Source organism: Lemur catta, chromosome 1 (genome assembly GCF_020740605.2).
Source record: "Lemur catta isolate mLemCat1 chromosome 1, mLemCat1.pri, whole genome shotgun sequence".
NCBI lineage: Eukaryota > Metazoa > Chordata > Mammalia > Primates > Lemuridae > Lemur > Lemur catta.
In genome coordinates, this window is record NC_059128.1 from 50,780,509 (window position 1) to 50,799,291 (window position 18,783).

Here is an 18,783-nt window from a genome sequence, read left to right on the forward strand (position 1 = left end):
TTTGTTTAATGTTGTTTTACCTCAACTTGTGCCTCCCTTTCTTAAATTTGAATGAGATCAGGTCTTTTGTGCACTGAAGTTGGCTACCATTTTCCTGGCCCTAAGCTGTTCATGGAAGCATGAGTTCAATCTTTGACTTTGTGTCATTTATTTCCAGTACAGTCCACAATACTAGGGAAAAATATCTAATTTCATAAAACTGCAAGTTCTTTTATCCTTTCTGTGCTGGCTAGTGAAAAACTTATGCTTCCACAGAAATCTCTGCCCTGCAGAAAATTTGTTTCTAAATTCAGCAACCAGACAAGCACAGGTGCAAAAGCCTTCCCAGCTTTCACCTCATGTTCCAACTTAAATGATCTATCTCTGCATTTTCCAGCTGTGCATCTCAATCTCTAAGGCATTTTATTCTTTCATCTTTCCCTGAGGATATTCAGTGTGGAGCCAAATTTTTCCTTCCCAAGAACACATCTCAACCACCTGAAAAATGTCTGAGCTTTTTGTCATATCATAATCATCACTCAGAGATCATCTCTTGTCTGGGGAAAAAAAAGAACCATTCACTTTACTTTTCATGTTAGATAACAGGGGTGCATGAACCACCTTCCATGAGCATTATTCCTTTAAAATCCCTACATGAAAAGCTCATTTCTCACATTATGAACACTAAATTTTTGCACTGTCCTCAGAGCATCCATTTTTGACTTTATACTCTTCAAATAAGTCCACTGAAGATGAATATTATACTCCACAGAGAAGGGATCTCCACTGCAGTCTCTACTTGTTCTGGCTGGCACCCACTCCTGAGCACTATTTGTTAGCAGTTTAGAAGGTTTTCTTGAATGGCATTGATTTTAGCAAGCAGACAACATAAACAGTTCAGCAACCGAAGATAGTAAACCTTTGCCTAGGCCCTAAATCTTTAGGAATTTGAGATTAGGATTATATGAATCTCAGTAGTAAATAAAAATGTCAAAACATGAAATCCGGAGAATATTTTATTATTAATAATAATAATAATGGTAGATAACACATATGGTGTTAATGTGTGCCAGCACTAACACATATGGTGGCATTGTGTGCTAGCACTGCTTAAATAGTTTATATTTATTAACTCATTTAATCTTCACAATGTCTTATGAGTTCAATACTATCAGGTATTGGTACCATTATACAGGTTTGGAGTAGGAAGCTAAGGAAAAGAGAGGCTGAGACATCTTCCCAAGGTCACACAACTGGGAAGCAGCAAAGACAGGCTTCCAAGAAGACACATACATTTCCATGGAGTTGCTTTATAATTTGAATGAAGCTCCTTTCCCCACAAAAGGGCAGGGAGGGATCTGCCTACTCATGTCCCCTTCCTCCTGTGCTTAACCTGCCCCAAATTCCAGAATCCCTGCTTGTAGGTAATTCATTTCTTCTATTTTTTTGTTTGATTTTTGTTTGCTTGTACTTTTGATGGAGCTATAGGATTTTGCTTCACTCAACCTTGAACGTCAATTTCTCTTGCTATTATTTATAACCTCTTTACACTGTTTTGCTAAAATTCAATGCTCGAAAATGAGGCAGATGTAGGTTATAGAAACCCTAAACTTCCACAAAAATGTGTCCAATATATGTACATATATTTGCATGGACCATGTAATTTATCCAAGGTCACACAGAAAGTAGATGACATAGTGAAGCTTTAACCTCAGTTGACACAGCTTTCACATCTGCACTGCTAACTGCCACTAGTTACTAAGTTACTAACTCATACTTTCATAATAATTATAATGGTAATAATTGTACAATAATATAATCCACCCTATGTGGTGATTATCATGTACATGATTCTAATTAAAATGCCTTGTGTATAGTAGGTGCGAAATAAATTTTAACTATAATAATTATCAAAGGTGACATTTGGGGGCATTGATTTAAAAAAATATCATGATTAAACCTATTTCTCCACATTTTCCTTGCATGATTTTTAACTATCCTTTATACTCCTTTTCACAGACATAGCAATCTGGTTACGCAAGGAAATTCCATCACATCACTGTCCAAGTTATTTAATTAACTTCTAATGGTTTCCCTGTATCCCAAGGATAAAAGCCCAAGCTCCTTAACACATGGCTTCCTCTTACTTCTCCAGGCTCACTTCTCAATAATCCCTTACCTTCCAGCACGATGGAGCCACATGTCACCTCCCTTACCCCTTACTGCTCATAAAATTGACTCCTACCCTCCTTCTTTACCACAGCTCAGATGGGCTGACCTCTGGACCTGCCTCCAATGTAGCCAGAACTGAGTGAGAGATCTTTGCTATTTGCATTCTGCAGGGTATGGGGAGGGCACTTCATGTCTGCCCTGCAGCATATATCACACCATATTCTAATAGTCTGCTTATTTGCTTGTGACTTTCTCAGGATTTTGCCATTCTCTTAGGTCAAGTATATGTCTGTCTTATTGACCCAGGCAAGTGGAAACAACCCAAGTGCCCATCAATACATGAGTGGATTAATAAAATGTGGTATATGTATACCATGGAGTACTACTCAGCCATAAAAAAGATGAACTACCTATTGTATTATCCTGAATGGAGCTGGAGCCCATTCTTCTAAATGAAGTATCATAAGAATGGAAAACCAAACACCACATGTACTCACCATTAAATTGGCACTAACTGATCAACACTAATGTGCACATATGGGAAGTAACGTTCATCAGATGTCAGGCAGGAGGGAGCGGGAAGATGAAGATGGGTAAATTCACACCTAACAGATGCGGTGAGTGCTTTCTGGGGCATGGGCACACTTGTTGGGCAGTGCAAAGGCAATTAATGCAACCAAAGCATTTGTACTCCCAAAATACTGTAAAATATATATTTTTAAATATATGTCTGTCCTTCTTAGTGCCTGTAAAAGGCCTCATACACGATAATGACTCATTGTGGAATGAATGCAAAAATTATTTAATAAATAACACTTTAATGGGCTATATAGGAGAAAAATATTAATGCTGGAGTTACGACCTGTATTTTCTTGTCATTTGAAAAGATGGGCAGTCAATTATTGATATGAAGCACTGAAGTACAAGGGAGGAAGGTGTTGCACCTCAGAAGAGAAATCCAAAATTACTGCCCTCGGGTAAGTGAGCAGAGTAGACAGGATGCTGTCAGGCAAGGTTAAGAGAAGAGCAATTTCTCTTGGAACCAAAAGTTTTAAGAGAGATTGTCCATTTTGGAGACAGAAACAGAAAGATGAGGGCATTGGACAAATAAAGGGATAAGGATAGAGAGATAAGGAGAAGAAAGAAGGAGGAAAGGGGAAAGAAAGAAAAAGGAGGAAGGAAAATGAGAGAAACAAAAGAAGGAGGGAGAGAAGTAAGGCGGGAGGGAAGAAAGAGATGGAGGAATAAAGAAAAAGTTCCATAGGGAGAGTAGGTGATAGACACAGGCATATGTTAGGATAAGGTGCTCTATCAGCCTGGAAGAAATAATAACTAGAACTAATATTTTAGAGAAATGTAGATTCTGCAGCAGAAACTGTCAATATTTGTTTTAATAAGGGGCTCTGAGGCTGAGTAAAACTCAACACCTGAATGTCTCCCGCTCTAAAAGACAGTGCAAGTGATTCATTGAACCACCAAATACATTTAAGCACTTTCTATGTGCCACACAGGAAACAGTGAACAAGAAGGATATAATCTCTCCTTTACTTGTATTTATAGTTCAGTCAGGGAGTGAGAGATATGAATTATTTATAGTGTTCCAGGCATCGTGCTATGTTTTTTCACATGCATTTTCTTCATTTAATCCTTAAAATAACACTGCAATACCGGTTACTTAAAGCTGGTGCCATTTTAAAGATGAGACAAATGAGGTTTAGAGGCAGCAGTTCTTAGTGCTTGCTGCCTGTTAGGATCACCAAGAGAGCTCTGGGAGGCTGGGGCCCCATCCCCAGAGATTGATTTATTAGATCTGGAGAGAGGAAAGCCTTGAATAGATATTTTAACTGCTAGGTAATTCTGGCATGCAGAAAATTTGAAAACCTTTGGCTTTGACAGAGTTTATAATTTACCCAACATTTCTATGCTAGTAAGTGTTAATCCTGGACTCAGAACTCAGAGTTTTCTGATATCACAGCTGGTCCTCTTAATCGCTTGCTATGTCCTTATGCTAACATCAAAACATCAAGAATGGAAGAGTATAGGCTGTTCATTGAATGCATGCCTATTGTTGGTCTAAAGTTTCATGACTATTTGTAAAAAAGAAAAGAAAAAAAAAAAGGGCACTGCAGAGTATTTTATTCTATGTTCACCACCTCCTCTCCCCATATAACAGGATGGTGTAATTACATACACTCAGTGCCCTTTTGTATGCCAGGATGATAAGTAAAAAGTTCCAAATGATAATTTTCCAAGTGTTTTTCAAGAGATCCCTTGATTGGAATATATTACAGCGATCTAATGGGAACATCATAAAGATTCCAAGGTGGGTACTTAAAAAAGAATAATTTCCATCTCTTCACAGGAGTATATTTTAAAATATCAGGATGTAATGCTATTTCTGCCATATAAAATAAAAAAGTAAAGTTGAGCTTAATGTGACTTTAGAGAAGCAAACCACCAAAAACGGATAGTGTCCATTTTAAACAGCGCCATTTCTCCTGATTCTTATCTTCTTCCATGCTTAGATTTGGTTAAGATTTTGATCGCACCTCATTTTCTCATTAGCCACAATGCCAGTAAATCTTTAGTGACTAATGAAAATTAAGGAGTCAGGTTAGTTAGCTGGAAACCTTCTGAAGGGAGAAATAAAAAAGATAAAACGTTCACAGGACCCTGGACTTAAAAGGTTCCAGGAATGAAAATGTAAGGTGCAAGGCTGAGGGGGGAGTGGTGTGCTAAAGCTCTGTATGCAGGGAACATGAGCACCCAGGTGCCAGCCTCTTGCTACTCTGTTAGAAAACATATCACTCCACCCTCAGCATATATAGTCTTTAATCTCAGGAGAAATTGAAAAGGCACTTTAAAATGGAAGACAAAGGACAGAAAAGAGAGTAGGAATGAGGCACAGGGCTGAAAATTGAGGAATTCATTGAAAGTCTAAACAGCCAAGATCTGTTCACTACAGAGGACTGCAGTTCCCAGAACACTGGAGAAGAGGTGAATATCTACTGGAGGCAGGTCCAGCTTCATGGACATGCAATTTATGCAGTCTCACAGGGCCACGGGCTTTGAAGGGCCAGACTTTTAGTATAATGTTCTGCTGTTGCCATTTTCAGATTCTTAAATTTTTAAACAAGGAGCCCTGCATTTCCAATTTGCATTAGACCTTACAAATTATGCATCCCTGACGAGATGTGTATTTTCTAGAGAAAAAGGCCCTCAGAGAAAGAAAAAGCCCCTCAGATGTTGGCAAGCTTGACTATGAACACTGACTATCTAATTAGCTATTTCATGCCTTACTCCTAAATATGAATAGACATCTAAAAATCAGCAGCCATCTGAGAAAGCTTATTACATGGAAGAAAGGGGAAAAACAAAGAGAAACATAAAAAGGAACTTAAAGAATAAATAATATTGCAAAAAGGAAGAAGACATTTCATGCAAAGAAACTGTAATTAATAACTTAAAGCTATTATTATATACTGCATATATAAAACAAAAACCTTATACTATAAAAATGAATGTTCAGCAAATGCAAAGAACCTTTACAAAATAAAATATTATAACTGGAATTGTAAATTCAGGAAAGTCATTGAAAATAAACTTGAGGTAATCAGTAAGAAGTTAAAATAGATTGATAAAACAATGGGAAATAGTAAGAAAGGAAAAAATTAGAGAATTATTTTGGAAAATTTGGCAGCCAACACATAGGAAAACTAATAGAGAAAGGAAAAAAGAAAGAAAAGATAACTTCCAAGGTATAATAAAAGAAAAGTTTCTTATAACTAGAACTCACATGTCTATAAACACAAAGGCTTATTGAGTCTAGCTAGAATGGAAAAAGAAAAGCAAATATGTGCAACATCCAATATAAAGAGAAAATTCTAAAAGCTCTCAGGGGAAAAAAAGTTCGTCAATATTGTCTGAGAATGAAACTGACACCACACTTAGCAATAACACTGAAGAAAAGAAGACAGTGCAGAAATGCCTTCACAATTCTGAGAACAAGGAATTTTCCACCTGAAGTTTTATGAACAAATTGCAATAAGGAATAAAGATGTTTTAAGGTGAAAGAATTTAATTTTTAAAATTTTCTATAGGCCATTTAATAGAAAGCATTAGGGGAATATGAATAAACAAAATGAAGTTATTTTTGAAACAGGAAGAAACAGGATCCTGCATAAGTTGCATACCCATGAGTCTGGTCCTGTCCTTAGTAGATTTTCAAGTGCCCTCCAACACCGAAGAGGAACAAAAGGAACACACAATATGAGAGTTCTGGCCTAGAGAGCAAGCATTCCTTTGGGTTGGAAGAAACCCAAGGGGTGTGAAACATACCAGCAAGGAAAAGAAAAAGGAACTGATAAAGTATTTGAAGCATTTGAGCATGTTCAAATCATACTGCTAATGGTTTTAGAATATGTTGGACTATTTGGACACATACAGCAGAATATCCATAAAAATTAAGCAAATGTAGAACTGCCTAATCATTAACAGTAGGAAAAGAAAATTCTGTGTGAAATAAAATACCATGAAAGAAAAAAATGTGTGTGTGTATATATGCCATTTGGTTCAGTAGTGAATGGTATCTATCAAATTTTACTAACTTAAACATTGACTATTGATTTAATCAAACACTGTAAGACTGGGAAAGGAAATAAATAGGAAAGTGTTATACTAGTCAACTCTAAATGTTCAATCTACTGTAACATGAAGTTAATAGTGTCTAAAACTAATAAACTGAGATATATCAGTATATGCACATTTTGAAACAGAGAGGTCAATAAAAGAAGCTAAAATCAATGAATCTCTAATGAAAAGGATTGGTAAGCTATTGTATGATATAGCATTTACAGCAGCCAGGTGTCGTGGTGTGCACCTGTAGTCCCAGATACTTGGGAGGCTGAGGAAGAGGATCGCTTGTGACCAGGAGTTTGAGGTTGCTGTGAGCTAGGCTGATGCCACAGCACTCTACACTACACTGTAGCCTGAGCAACAGAGTAAGACTCTGCCAAGAAAAGAAAGAAAGAAAAAGAAAGAAAGAAAGAAAGAAAGAAAGAAAGAAAGAAAGAAAGAAAGAAAGAAAGAAAGAGAGAAAGAGAGAAAGAAAGAAAGAAAAGAAAAGAAAGAAAGAAAGAAAAGAAGGCAGGAAGGAAGGAAAGAAAAGAAAAGAAAAGAAAAGAAAAGAAAAGAAAAGAAAAGAAAAGAAAAGAAAAGAAAAGAAAAGAAAAGAAAAGAAAGAAAAGAAAAAAGAAAAGAAAAGAAAAAAAAAAGAAAAAGTTCTTTGATGTTTTGGTAAGTTATTCTCCTTCCTCTTAATTTGAATCCCAAATTGTTAACCTCCTTCACATCTGCCAAGGGCTTTGATACAATCTCCAGCCACTTCCTAAACAGTATTTTTTTGGCATCCCCCTCAAACCTAGCACAGAACTGTCTCATTCTCAGTTGCAACATCTGGGGAAGTTTTTGCCATTTGATTTCTGTCATCTTCTATAGGCTTCATTTGCATACATTAAACTGAATGAGACATTTCGAGTTTCTCAAAATGAACGTTAACCAAATAACTGAAGTGAATGGAATTCTTCCTTCTTTGTGACTTCCCACTTTTGGCTCTGCAATGAAAAGTCAGGTGGCCTGTCGTGCATCTTGCTGTGCTCCAGTTGAGGACATCAAGCTGTTCAGCAACATGCAAATGAAATTCCCCTCAGGATTGTGTATTCCTGCAGTAGGTTCAAGAAAGAAGACAATGGAGATTTAATGTAAAGCCTTGTCACTACAACGTCAGGGAAATTTATATTTTTTTCTTCACAAATGCCTAGATGTGTTTTGAAAGCGGAATACATTTCATTTATTAAAAAATATTTAAAATTCCATCTGCAGTATTGAAGGGGGAAAAACAGCCCGACTCTACTTAAAATTCAAAAATGAATTCAACCTCTTTTGTTTTAAAATTTACCTAACTTAAATTCTTCTTAGTTTTCAAAGGCTCTACTCACTAGTCACCCAGAATCATCAAAATAATTAAATATGAGTTTAAAGTCCTTGTGATAGAACTTACTTTCTGTTTTCATAATGTCATGGTCCCGTCCAGGCTGGACTTTGAAGTGTTGCCCCAGTTCTTGGGTTCCTGACTTGGAGAATCACAAACCTTAGCTCATGCTATGGAGAGAGATGACAGACACTGAGCAAGTATGCGTGAAGAATTCATTGTAAGGAAAGTTTAAGGGTGCAAAGCGAAGTACGTTTCCTAAGGGGAAATGGGTCTGTCCCTGCGAGTGGAGAAGACACTGCCTTCTTCTATGTTTTTCCTTTTATATGCTAGTAGTATATGTTGATGTAAAGGTCAGTCATATGTCATGGGTTTTGAGGTCTGGATTTTTCCAGGTATGGGCATAACTCAAAGACTATGTTCCAGACATTTTTCTCCTATACATGTGATGAGAAAAATCACCATTTATGGTGTTTTTCTATTTTCTGACTGGTGGTCATTGTTCTATGGTTTAATTACCCCATTCTTTAAGACTGAAATAACTGTTTTCTGTGGTTATTTTTTAGAACAATCTTTCATTTATGGTATTTTATTTCAAAAGCTTTTGTCAAGGAAAAATTTGGAAGACAGAAGAACTTCTTGTCTTTGCCCCATCATCTTCTAATGACTAAATCCTCAAAGTTAGCCATGGGTAAGAAAATAAATTACTGGCAAACTGATTCATGCTTGGATGACTTAAAGGCCAATTAAAACTCCTAGAGGTGCCGAGACAATGCTAGCATGAGGAGTAGCAAGTTGTGTCTAGTCTTATCTGTCTTGTGCATTGCCAAGAATGGTAGAGGCAAGTCAGAAGGTCATGGTTATGGAAGGGTCTCACAAATATGACAAGGGCTCATTGTATGCAAAGTAGCATAGACTGTACATCTGCAGACATCAACAGTACAGTGTCTTGAAATGAGTTGTTCATATTTATCACCATCTAGCAGCATTGCTTAATGTTGATATGAACAGCATGTTTATGTGAACATTCATTCATATGGCGAGTATACATTCATAAGGCAAGTATAATAAGAAAATATCACTTTTACCATTTTGCTTATCTTAGAAACAGATTAAAATTATAGATGTAAAAATTAATAATTTTATGCATGATATTGTATCAGTGATTTTTAAAAATTACTATAAAATTGATTTGCTTCTGAACTTAAGCATATTTGGGAAGATAATTGAGGATATAACATGCCAAAATAAAAAGCTCCCCACTACACACATGCAAAATAAACACATATCACATATTAAAAGCACATATAGTGATTTAAGTTTAAACTGGTATAGTCACTACCAAGGAAAATACAAATTAAAAATATATTGAAATAGAACAAATTATACATACACACATACAAATATGCATACACATGACTCTAAACTCCTCTGAAAGATGTAAACGTTGAAAATCCATGAAACAAATATATTTTAAAAGTTTTTTTTTAAATGTATTAATATAGATCTCCTAACTTCAGTTAATAAGCTAACATTAAAAACCATTCCACCCAATAGGAAGGAGCATTGAGTTTTTGAAAAGCCACATACAACTTGGTATCTTCTGGGGCCACAAGAGTCTTGATACAATAAATTAGGAGAGCTCTAACGCTGTGGTCCCCTGGTTTGCAGACTGGTACCAGTCTGTGGCCTGTTAGGAACCAGGCCAATCAGCAGGAGGTGAGCGGTTGGAGTGGGGGGAGGTTAGTGAAGCTTCATGTGTATCATGCGACTGAGCTCCACCACCTCCTGTCAGATCAGCAGAAGCATTAGATTCTCAAAGGAACACGAACTCTACTGTAAACTGCACATGCCAGGGAATCTAGGTTGCACACTCCTTATGAGAATCTAATGCCTGATGATCTGCGGTGGAGCTCAGGCGGTGAGGCTAGTGCTGGGGAGTGGCTGCAAATACAGATCATCACTAGCAGAGAGGTTGACTGCACAATAAATGTAACATGCTTGGATCATCCTGAACCATCCCGTGCCCTGGTCTGTGGAAAAATTGTCTTCCATGAAACTGGCCCCTGGTACCAAAAAGGTTAGGGACTGTTGATCTAATGGATCTCTCTTCTTTAACACTTCACTACATCATATTATGATGATACTCGTTTCTAATACAGTGCTGCTGCAGCCATGCCATATTGGGAATGAATTCTACTACTTATTAACTGTGTGACTTCAAGCACATCATTTAATCTTACTTAATCTCTGATAAATGGGAATACATACTAAGTTATACACAGTCTTATTGAGGATAAAATTAAATGTACATGATGAAAACATCCATCAGAAAGCCTAGCATAAAATAGGTGATAAAAAATTCATTGAGTTTAAACATGTTGTTCCGTGCTATGAAATTCAAAAGCAAAAAGGGAAGGAAACATTTACAGGGGCAACAGTGGATGGGCAGTAAGGAGGCAGTCAACAAGTAGTAGTCTTTATTACAGTGTTTGCCATAGTTTTGAAAGGTGTGAACACTGCCTTCGATTAATGAGGCCCAGAAAATTCTCATGCTTGGAAAATTAATGAAAATTAATAGCCAATCCATAGTATTTAAAAACTACAAATGTTATAAAAACTCAGAGGAAAAAACCTTCAGTTTGAGTTGGAATAATTAAAGCAGGCTTGGCCGGACACGGTGGCTCACGCCTGTAATCCTAGCACTCTGGGAGGCTGAGGCAGGTGGATTGCTTGAGGTCAGGAGTTCGAGACCAGCCTGAGCAAGAGTGAGACCCCATCTCTACTAAAAATAGAAAGAAATTATCTGGCCAACTAAAAATATATATAAAAAAAATTAGCCGGGCATGGTGGCTCATGCCTGTAGTCCCAGCTACTCGGGAGGCTGAGGCAGTAGGATCGCTTAAGCCCAGGAGTTTGAGGTTGCTGTGAGCTAGGCTGATGCCACGGCACATCTAGCCCAGGCAACAGAGTGAGACTCTGTCTCAAAAAAAAAAAAAAAAAAAAAAAAAGAATTAAAGCAGGCTTCACGAGGTTGTGCTACAAAACAGTAATTATCAATTTTAGGGCATTTTATATGTTCTGCATGTATGTTCCATGACTAACCATAGATACTCAGATTAAATTTCTGAACTTTAGGGACTCTGCCATACAAATCACTTACATCTGAATCTTTATAAAATTGGCAGCTACTGAGTGCTCTCTATGTGCCTATACAGGGGATGTTTCTCAAAATTTTTTAATGAATCATCTCATGTTATGTTACTTCATAAGTGACATAGAAACCAAAGCTAAGGATGGGCAGATGGTGTGAGTGCAGAGAAGCTAAGCAGCAGAGGAAACATTTCTTGAATTAATCAAGGTTTGTCAGAAGACTTAAAAAACATCTCATTTCTTTCCAACTATGAGTTCATCTTTTGAGGATACTGACTCTAAAGTGTGACCTTTTTGCTAAGATTTATCTTCAATTTTTTTTGTCTACTTTTCACATATTATTATTTTCCATGTAATATATGATTAAGCATTGGGAGTGACATCACATTAAGTATTATAGACAACTATTAATAATTCCTCTTATTAATATTTATTACTGTTGCTCTTTACCAAACTTAAGTGTGTGACAAATTTTTGTTCTCTAAAAGAAAAAAATAAAGTTGTAACTTTATATAAAATATTAATCTGTTGACCTCTCATGACCAATACAAAAATATATTAAGTAAAAATACTGTTATATTTTATGTATTTTCAGGAGTTGGTGTACTATTAAGTTTTAATTCAAGGACATAATCAAAATAACATCCTTTTCTATCCTATTAACTTGTAGCTAAAATGAGTCCAGGAATATAAAAGGAAAATTTTATTCTACCTTAGAAATCAGTTGTGCTAACAGACACATTCCTCAGATTTGAAAAGGTTCTATGGATTCAGGAGAGATAAGGAAGAAGTGATGAGAAGTACATCCATGGTTCACCATTGTCCTGTGTTGTAAGAAAGGACACCCTGATAGCCAACCAAATTCTTGATGTGCAGGAGGGACCTCTTGCTTGTTAAACTATGCAGTCTCCATCTCTGGAGAAGAGCTCTCCAACAGAGATTAAAGGAAAAGTCAAATGCTACAAAAATCCTGCATCTATGCAAAGATATATCTCTACTTGCCCTCATTATCTTGTAGCTATCCATTGGAGAGAAAGCTTGTCCAGGAGCAGGCTAAAACAAACAAACAGACAAAAATGTCCAGCCCACTAAACTCCACAGTAGCATGTTATGCCCTGTTATGTCCTTATTCAGAAAGAGCTGGTTTTAGAGACTCACCATAGAAGAGCCATCAAAGTCGAAGCTAATCTGATTTCAGTCCCAGCAGGGGAAGGTCAACAAGGCTAATCAATCTAATAGTCTTCCACAGTTCTCTCTGGGAAAGCAGGAGAATGTGAGAAAGACACCTCTTTCTCATTCTATCTAGTGCTGCTGGGAGGATGACACTGCAGAGGCATTCCTGTCTGTCCCACTCCCTGGTATACTTGAAGAAATATGAAATAAAATGGCAAGCGATTATTGAAGTAACCTTTAAAGTTTATATATATATATGTATATATATATATGTGTGTATAAATATATAAATATACACAAACATTGATTACTTGGATTTTCGATTTATAAATAAAAGGAGAAAAGAAAAAAACAAATAAACAACAACAAATGATAAAAATAAGTAGATAGGAAAATGACTATATGCTAGATCAGAAAACAAAAATCCATAATTTAAAAATAATTGAAATCATACAAAGTACATTCCACATTCACAATACAATTCAAGCAGAAATCAAAAACAAGAATTTTTGTGAAATTCACAAATATTTGAAAACTAATGTACATCCCAAAATAATGAATGAGCCAAAGAAGAAATCACCAGGACAATTAGAAAATACTTTGAGATGAATGAAAACAGTATGCAGAAATTTATAAAATGCAGCTAAAGTAATGCTTAGCATGAAATATGTGGCTGTAAATGCCTTATATTAAAAAATTAAGAAATATCTCAAATCAATAGCCTAACTCTCTATTATGAAAACTCAGAAAAGGAAGCACAACTCAAAACAAGCAGGAAAAAGGAAATAATAATAATTAGAGAGGAAATCAATGAAATAGACAATAGACAAACAATATAAAAAATTTACAAACCAAAAAGTTGGTCCTGTGAAAAGATCAACAAATATGATGAAATTTTGGCTACGCTAGCCAAGAAAATTGAAAGGATAAAATTATTAAAATCAAGAATTAAAGAGGGAGTATTGCAACTGACTTTACAGCAATAAAAATTATTATAAGGAAATACTAAGAACAATTGTATGTAAACAAATTATATGATTTAGATGAAATGGAAAAAAAATCCTAGAAATAACACAAATCTATGAAACTAACTAAAGAAGAAATAGAATATATTAATAGATCTCTAATAATTAAAGAGACTGAATTAATTTAAAACTTTAAATTTAAAAGTAAAACTTTTCCTCAAAGAAAAGCCCAGACACCTTCACTGGTGAATTCTACCAAGCATTTAAATAATTAACATCAATCTTTCATGTACTCTCCTAGAAAATAGAATACTTTTCCATTCATTTTATGAGACCAGTATTAATCTCATGTCAAAATCAGACAAAAACATCCCAAGGAAAGTGTAGACAGTATCTCTTATGAATGTAGCTGCAAAAATCCTTTAAAAAGAATTAACAATCTGAATCCAGCAATTTATAAAGCAGATTATACACCATGGCTAAATGCAATTTATGCCAGAAGTACAATGTTGCTTAATATTCAAAAATAAATCAATGCAATACACTATATTAATAGAATAATGTACAAAAATCACCTGATCATCTCAATAGATGCAAAAGAAATTGAAAATATCCAATGCACTTTTATACAAACCACTCAATAAACAAGAAATAGAAGGGAACTTCTGTAATTTAATAGAGGCATCTATAAAAAACTTACACATAAAATTATACATAATGGTAGAAAACTGAGTGCTTTCATCCTAAAATCAGGAACAAGACAAAGATACTAGCTTTCACCACTTCCATTCAGTATCGTACTAGAGCATTAACCTAACACAACCAAGCGGGAAAAAGAAATAAAAAGGCATTCAGACGTATGTCGGCATATATATGGCATATCTATGTACACAGTCATGCACTGCATAATGTTGCCATCAGCAGAGACCACATGTATGATGGTGGTCCCATAAGATTGCAATGGAGCTAGATAACGAAGTAGGCTATACCATCTAGGTTTGTGTAAGTACACTCTATGATGCTCACACAATGACAAAATCTCCTAAGGACACATTTTTCAGAACTATGCCTGTCCTTAAGTGATGCATGACTGTATATGTATAAAACATATATACATTTTGCTGATTCCATGATCTTGCATATAGAAAATCCTAATGAATCTATTAGAAAAAATATTTTTATTTATTATTTATTTAGAAATTAAAATATTATTGGAACTAATAAATGAGTTCACCTGGGTTATCTACATTTATCTTTCTATATTTACTTTTAGATAGATATGGATAGATACATAAGGTGGTATTCTATACAATAGCAATGAACATTCTTAAACTGAAATTGAGAAGTAAATTCCATTTAAAACAGCATTTAAAAAAGCCAAAATACCTAGGAATAAATTTGACAAAAGAAATGTAAACTTGCACATTGAAAATTATAAAACATTGAAATAAAAGAAAGAAGATGTAATTAAATGGATTGAAAGACTTAGCATTGTTAATATGGCAATATTTCCCAAATTGGCTTTTACATTCAATGTGATTCCTATTAAAATTTCAGGTTGTGATCCTAACATTTATATGGAAATGTAAGGGACATAGAAGAACTAAAACCGTCTTGAAAAAGTAGAACAAAATTGGAATATTTACACTTTTCAACTTTAAAACTTACTACAAAGACACAGTAATCAAGACAGTGTGGCACACTAGCTAGGTAGGGCGTGGGCACACCTACAACTTTGACTCAAACAGTACAAAAGCAATCTATGTAACCAAAACGTTTGTACCCCCACAATATTCTGAAATAGTAACAGTAAAAAAGACAGTGTATACTGGCATAGAGTCAAGCAAAGAGATCAATGAAGTAGAATTGAGGATCCAGCAATAAAATCTTACATTTATGGTCAATTAACTTTTCACAAAAGTGTTAAGATGATTCAATGAGGAAAGAATAGTCAATAAATGATTCTGGGACATTCACATTTTAAGGGATAAAACTAGACCTTTTTTGCATGCTACACATAAAATTTAACAAAAAATGCTATGAAGACTTTAATGTAAAATATAAAGAAAAAATTCTTAGAAGAATGCATGCATGTAAATCCTCATGATCTTTGACTAGGCCATAGTTTCTTAAATATGACACCAAAAGCACAGTGAGAAAAAGAAAAATCAGATAAATTGGACTTCATCAAAATTACTGTCTTTGTGTTGTAAATGACATCATGCAGAAAGTGAAAAGAAACTCACAAAATAGAAAATATATTGCAAATCATATATCTGATGGGGGGCTTGTATTCACTATATATATATATATATATATATATATATATATATATAATTACAACTCAATAATTAAAGGGAAAATAATCCAATTAAAATAGGCAATGATTTTTTATATACATTATCTAAAGAAGATATGCAAATGCCCAATAACCACATGAAAACTTGCTCAACATCATTAGTCATCATGGAAGTACAAATCAAAGTCACAATAAGATATTACTTCACACAGTCAGATGGTTATGATAAACAAGACAGCTAATAACAAACATTGACAAGGATGTAGAAAAACTGAATCCCTCAAAAATTGCTGGTATTAATGTAGAATTGTATGATCTCTTTGAGAAAGTTTGGCACTTCCTCATATTGTTAACACGGAGTTACCTTATAACTCACAATTTCATTGCTACGTATATAAGAGAAATAAAAACAAATGTCCACATGAAACTTTATATGTGAATGTTAATAGCAACTTTATTCATAATTGTTGAAAAGTGAAAATAATTCAAATGGACATCAACTGATGAATGGATAAATACAATATGATATATCCATATAATGTTATTTGTCAATAAAAAGGAATAAAATATTGATGGATGATATGACATGGATGAACCTTAAAAACATTAAGTGAATGAAGTCAGTCACAAAACAACATATATTACATAATTCCATTTATATGAAATATGTAGAATTAACCAATTTATAAAGAAAAGAAATAGATTAATAGTTGCCTAATGTTGCCTAATGAGGATTGAGAAGGACTACAATTGGACACAGGTTCCTTTTTAGGGTGATGAAAATGCTCTAAAGTTAGACTTTGGTGATTTTTTTCACAATGCTATAAATTGACCAAAACCCACATTAAATTAGTTCATTTTATGATGTGCGAAATATATTTCAAAAATCTCTCTCTCTCTCTCTCTCTCTCTCTCTTTCACACACACACACACACACACACACACACACACACAAAGCAACACTAGATAGATCAGGATAGTGCTTAATAGCTCTCATCTGAAATCATAACCTGTGTATGATAAATTTCTAATTGATATTTTGACTGTGTTTGTGTAAGACACAGAACATGGTAAATACTCAGTGAGAGCTATTATTATAATTCTGCTGTAATAACTTATCAAAAATTTCTGATCTTTACAGTTGTACACTAAAAATTCCTTTCAATATATTTGCAGTTATATATACATGGTTGTTGACATAAGAAATATTACCACCCCTCTGTCTCATATTTAGAAAGAAGAAATGTGGTTGCAAACCCTCCCTCATTAATTCTTATCAAAGAAAATTTCAAGAAGTCTCTCTACAAGCAAAATTTTTTTCTACTGTAAATGCAGAGAGATTGATTTCTTGTGATATTTTACCTTGGCAGTCATAAAGTGCAAGTTGGTTCCTGGCATAAAAGATGATATAGAAATAAACCTTAAAACTGTAGAATACATAGAAAAAAAAGGAAACAAGGAAGCCTAATTTTAACAACTGTTAGAAATGAGGAAAGGAGGAAAGAAGTGAGGGGATAGAAGAGAATTGCATTGTTCTCAACAGTAACAGAGTAATAACATAGTAATAACAGAGCATTACTATGGTTGAATTTTAAAAAACAACCTCAGTCAAGGAAAGTTAACCAAAGTTCAGATATATATTTTTGTGTTTGCTTTAATTTGATAACTTAAAATTTTAAAAATTGTTTTTTTGCCTCTGTCATATTGAAATAGAAGATCCTTAGACAAGGCCCCATTCAACATTTTATTTTAGGAAAAATATCCTTCAGTTTCGCTAACACTACTCCTACAAATTTAAGTGACTTGAGAATAAAGGGAAGTTAGTCCTCATTACTTAAGAATGATTTTATGTTCTAAAAGAAAACATTTTATGGAAAGCTAAAATATGACTAAAACATGTCAATTCCTGAGAATAAAACATAGAAGAACTTATCACATATACATAGCTAAATATATTTGCCACTTAAAATTTTGTATAAATATGATTTGTTTTATACACAATTGTTTTTCATTTATTCAACAAATATTTGTTATCACCAACTATTTGCTATATGCTATATGCCATGCTAAAAGAAAAGTTGGGGAAATGCATTTTGTTTATAGTGTAACCCAAGTGCCCATCAATAAGTGAAAGGATTAATAAAATATGGTATGTGTATACCATGGATTACTACTCAGCCACAAAAAACAATGGTGATCTAGCACCTCTTGTATTATCCTGGATGGAGCTAGAGCCCATTCTACTAAGTGAAGTATCACAAGAATGGAAAAACAAGCACCACATGTACTCACCATCAAATTGGTGATCAACACTTAAGTGCACATATAGTAGTAACATGCATCGGGTGTTGGGCAGAAGGGAGGGGGGAGGAGGGTATGGGTATATTCACACCTAATGGGTGCGGTGAGCACCATCTGGGGGATGGACATACTTGAAGCTCTGACTTGGATGGGGCAAGGGCAATATATGTATCCTAAGCATTTGTACCCCTGTAATATGCTAAAATAAATAAATAAATAAATAAATAAATAAAAATAAAGATAGCCACATCTCAGAAATTTATAGAGACTCTCCAAAATTCTTTCCTTCAAATCAGAATTGATTTCCTACGGGCCCCTCTTTACCAAAGCAGTTACTTTAGCAATGTGTGTGCACATGTGTGTGTGTGTGTGTTACAGAGACAAAGAGGGACTGGAGTAGAGGGACCTGGAAGTGTGGAGGTGGCTCAGGAGAGAAGGGCTTTTCTGAACTGGCTTATTTTCTTCTAAGCACAAGACTACAAGACAGAAGGCTCCATATGAGATCTTCCATAGTGCCCTTTACTGTCCTAAAGCAGGACTTTTTAGTGCTTGTGTCATGAAAACCAGCATGAAATATTAGTGCACCAAAATGACAACATACCTACCATTTAATCTCAATATTAGTATGGCCTTATTCTCAATTTATATAAATGAAAGAAACATCCTAGGCAAAGTACCTCATCATTTTTCCAAATCCAAATATTAAATAAGCACAAAGGATTTTTTTAAGTCTCCACATTTCTAACTGCAAT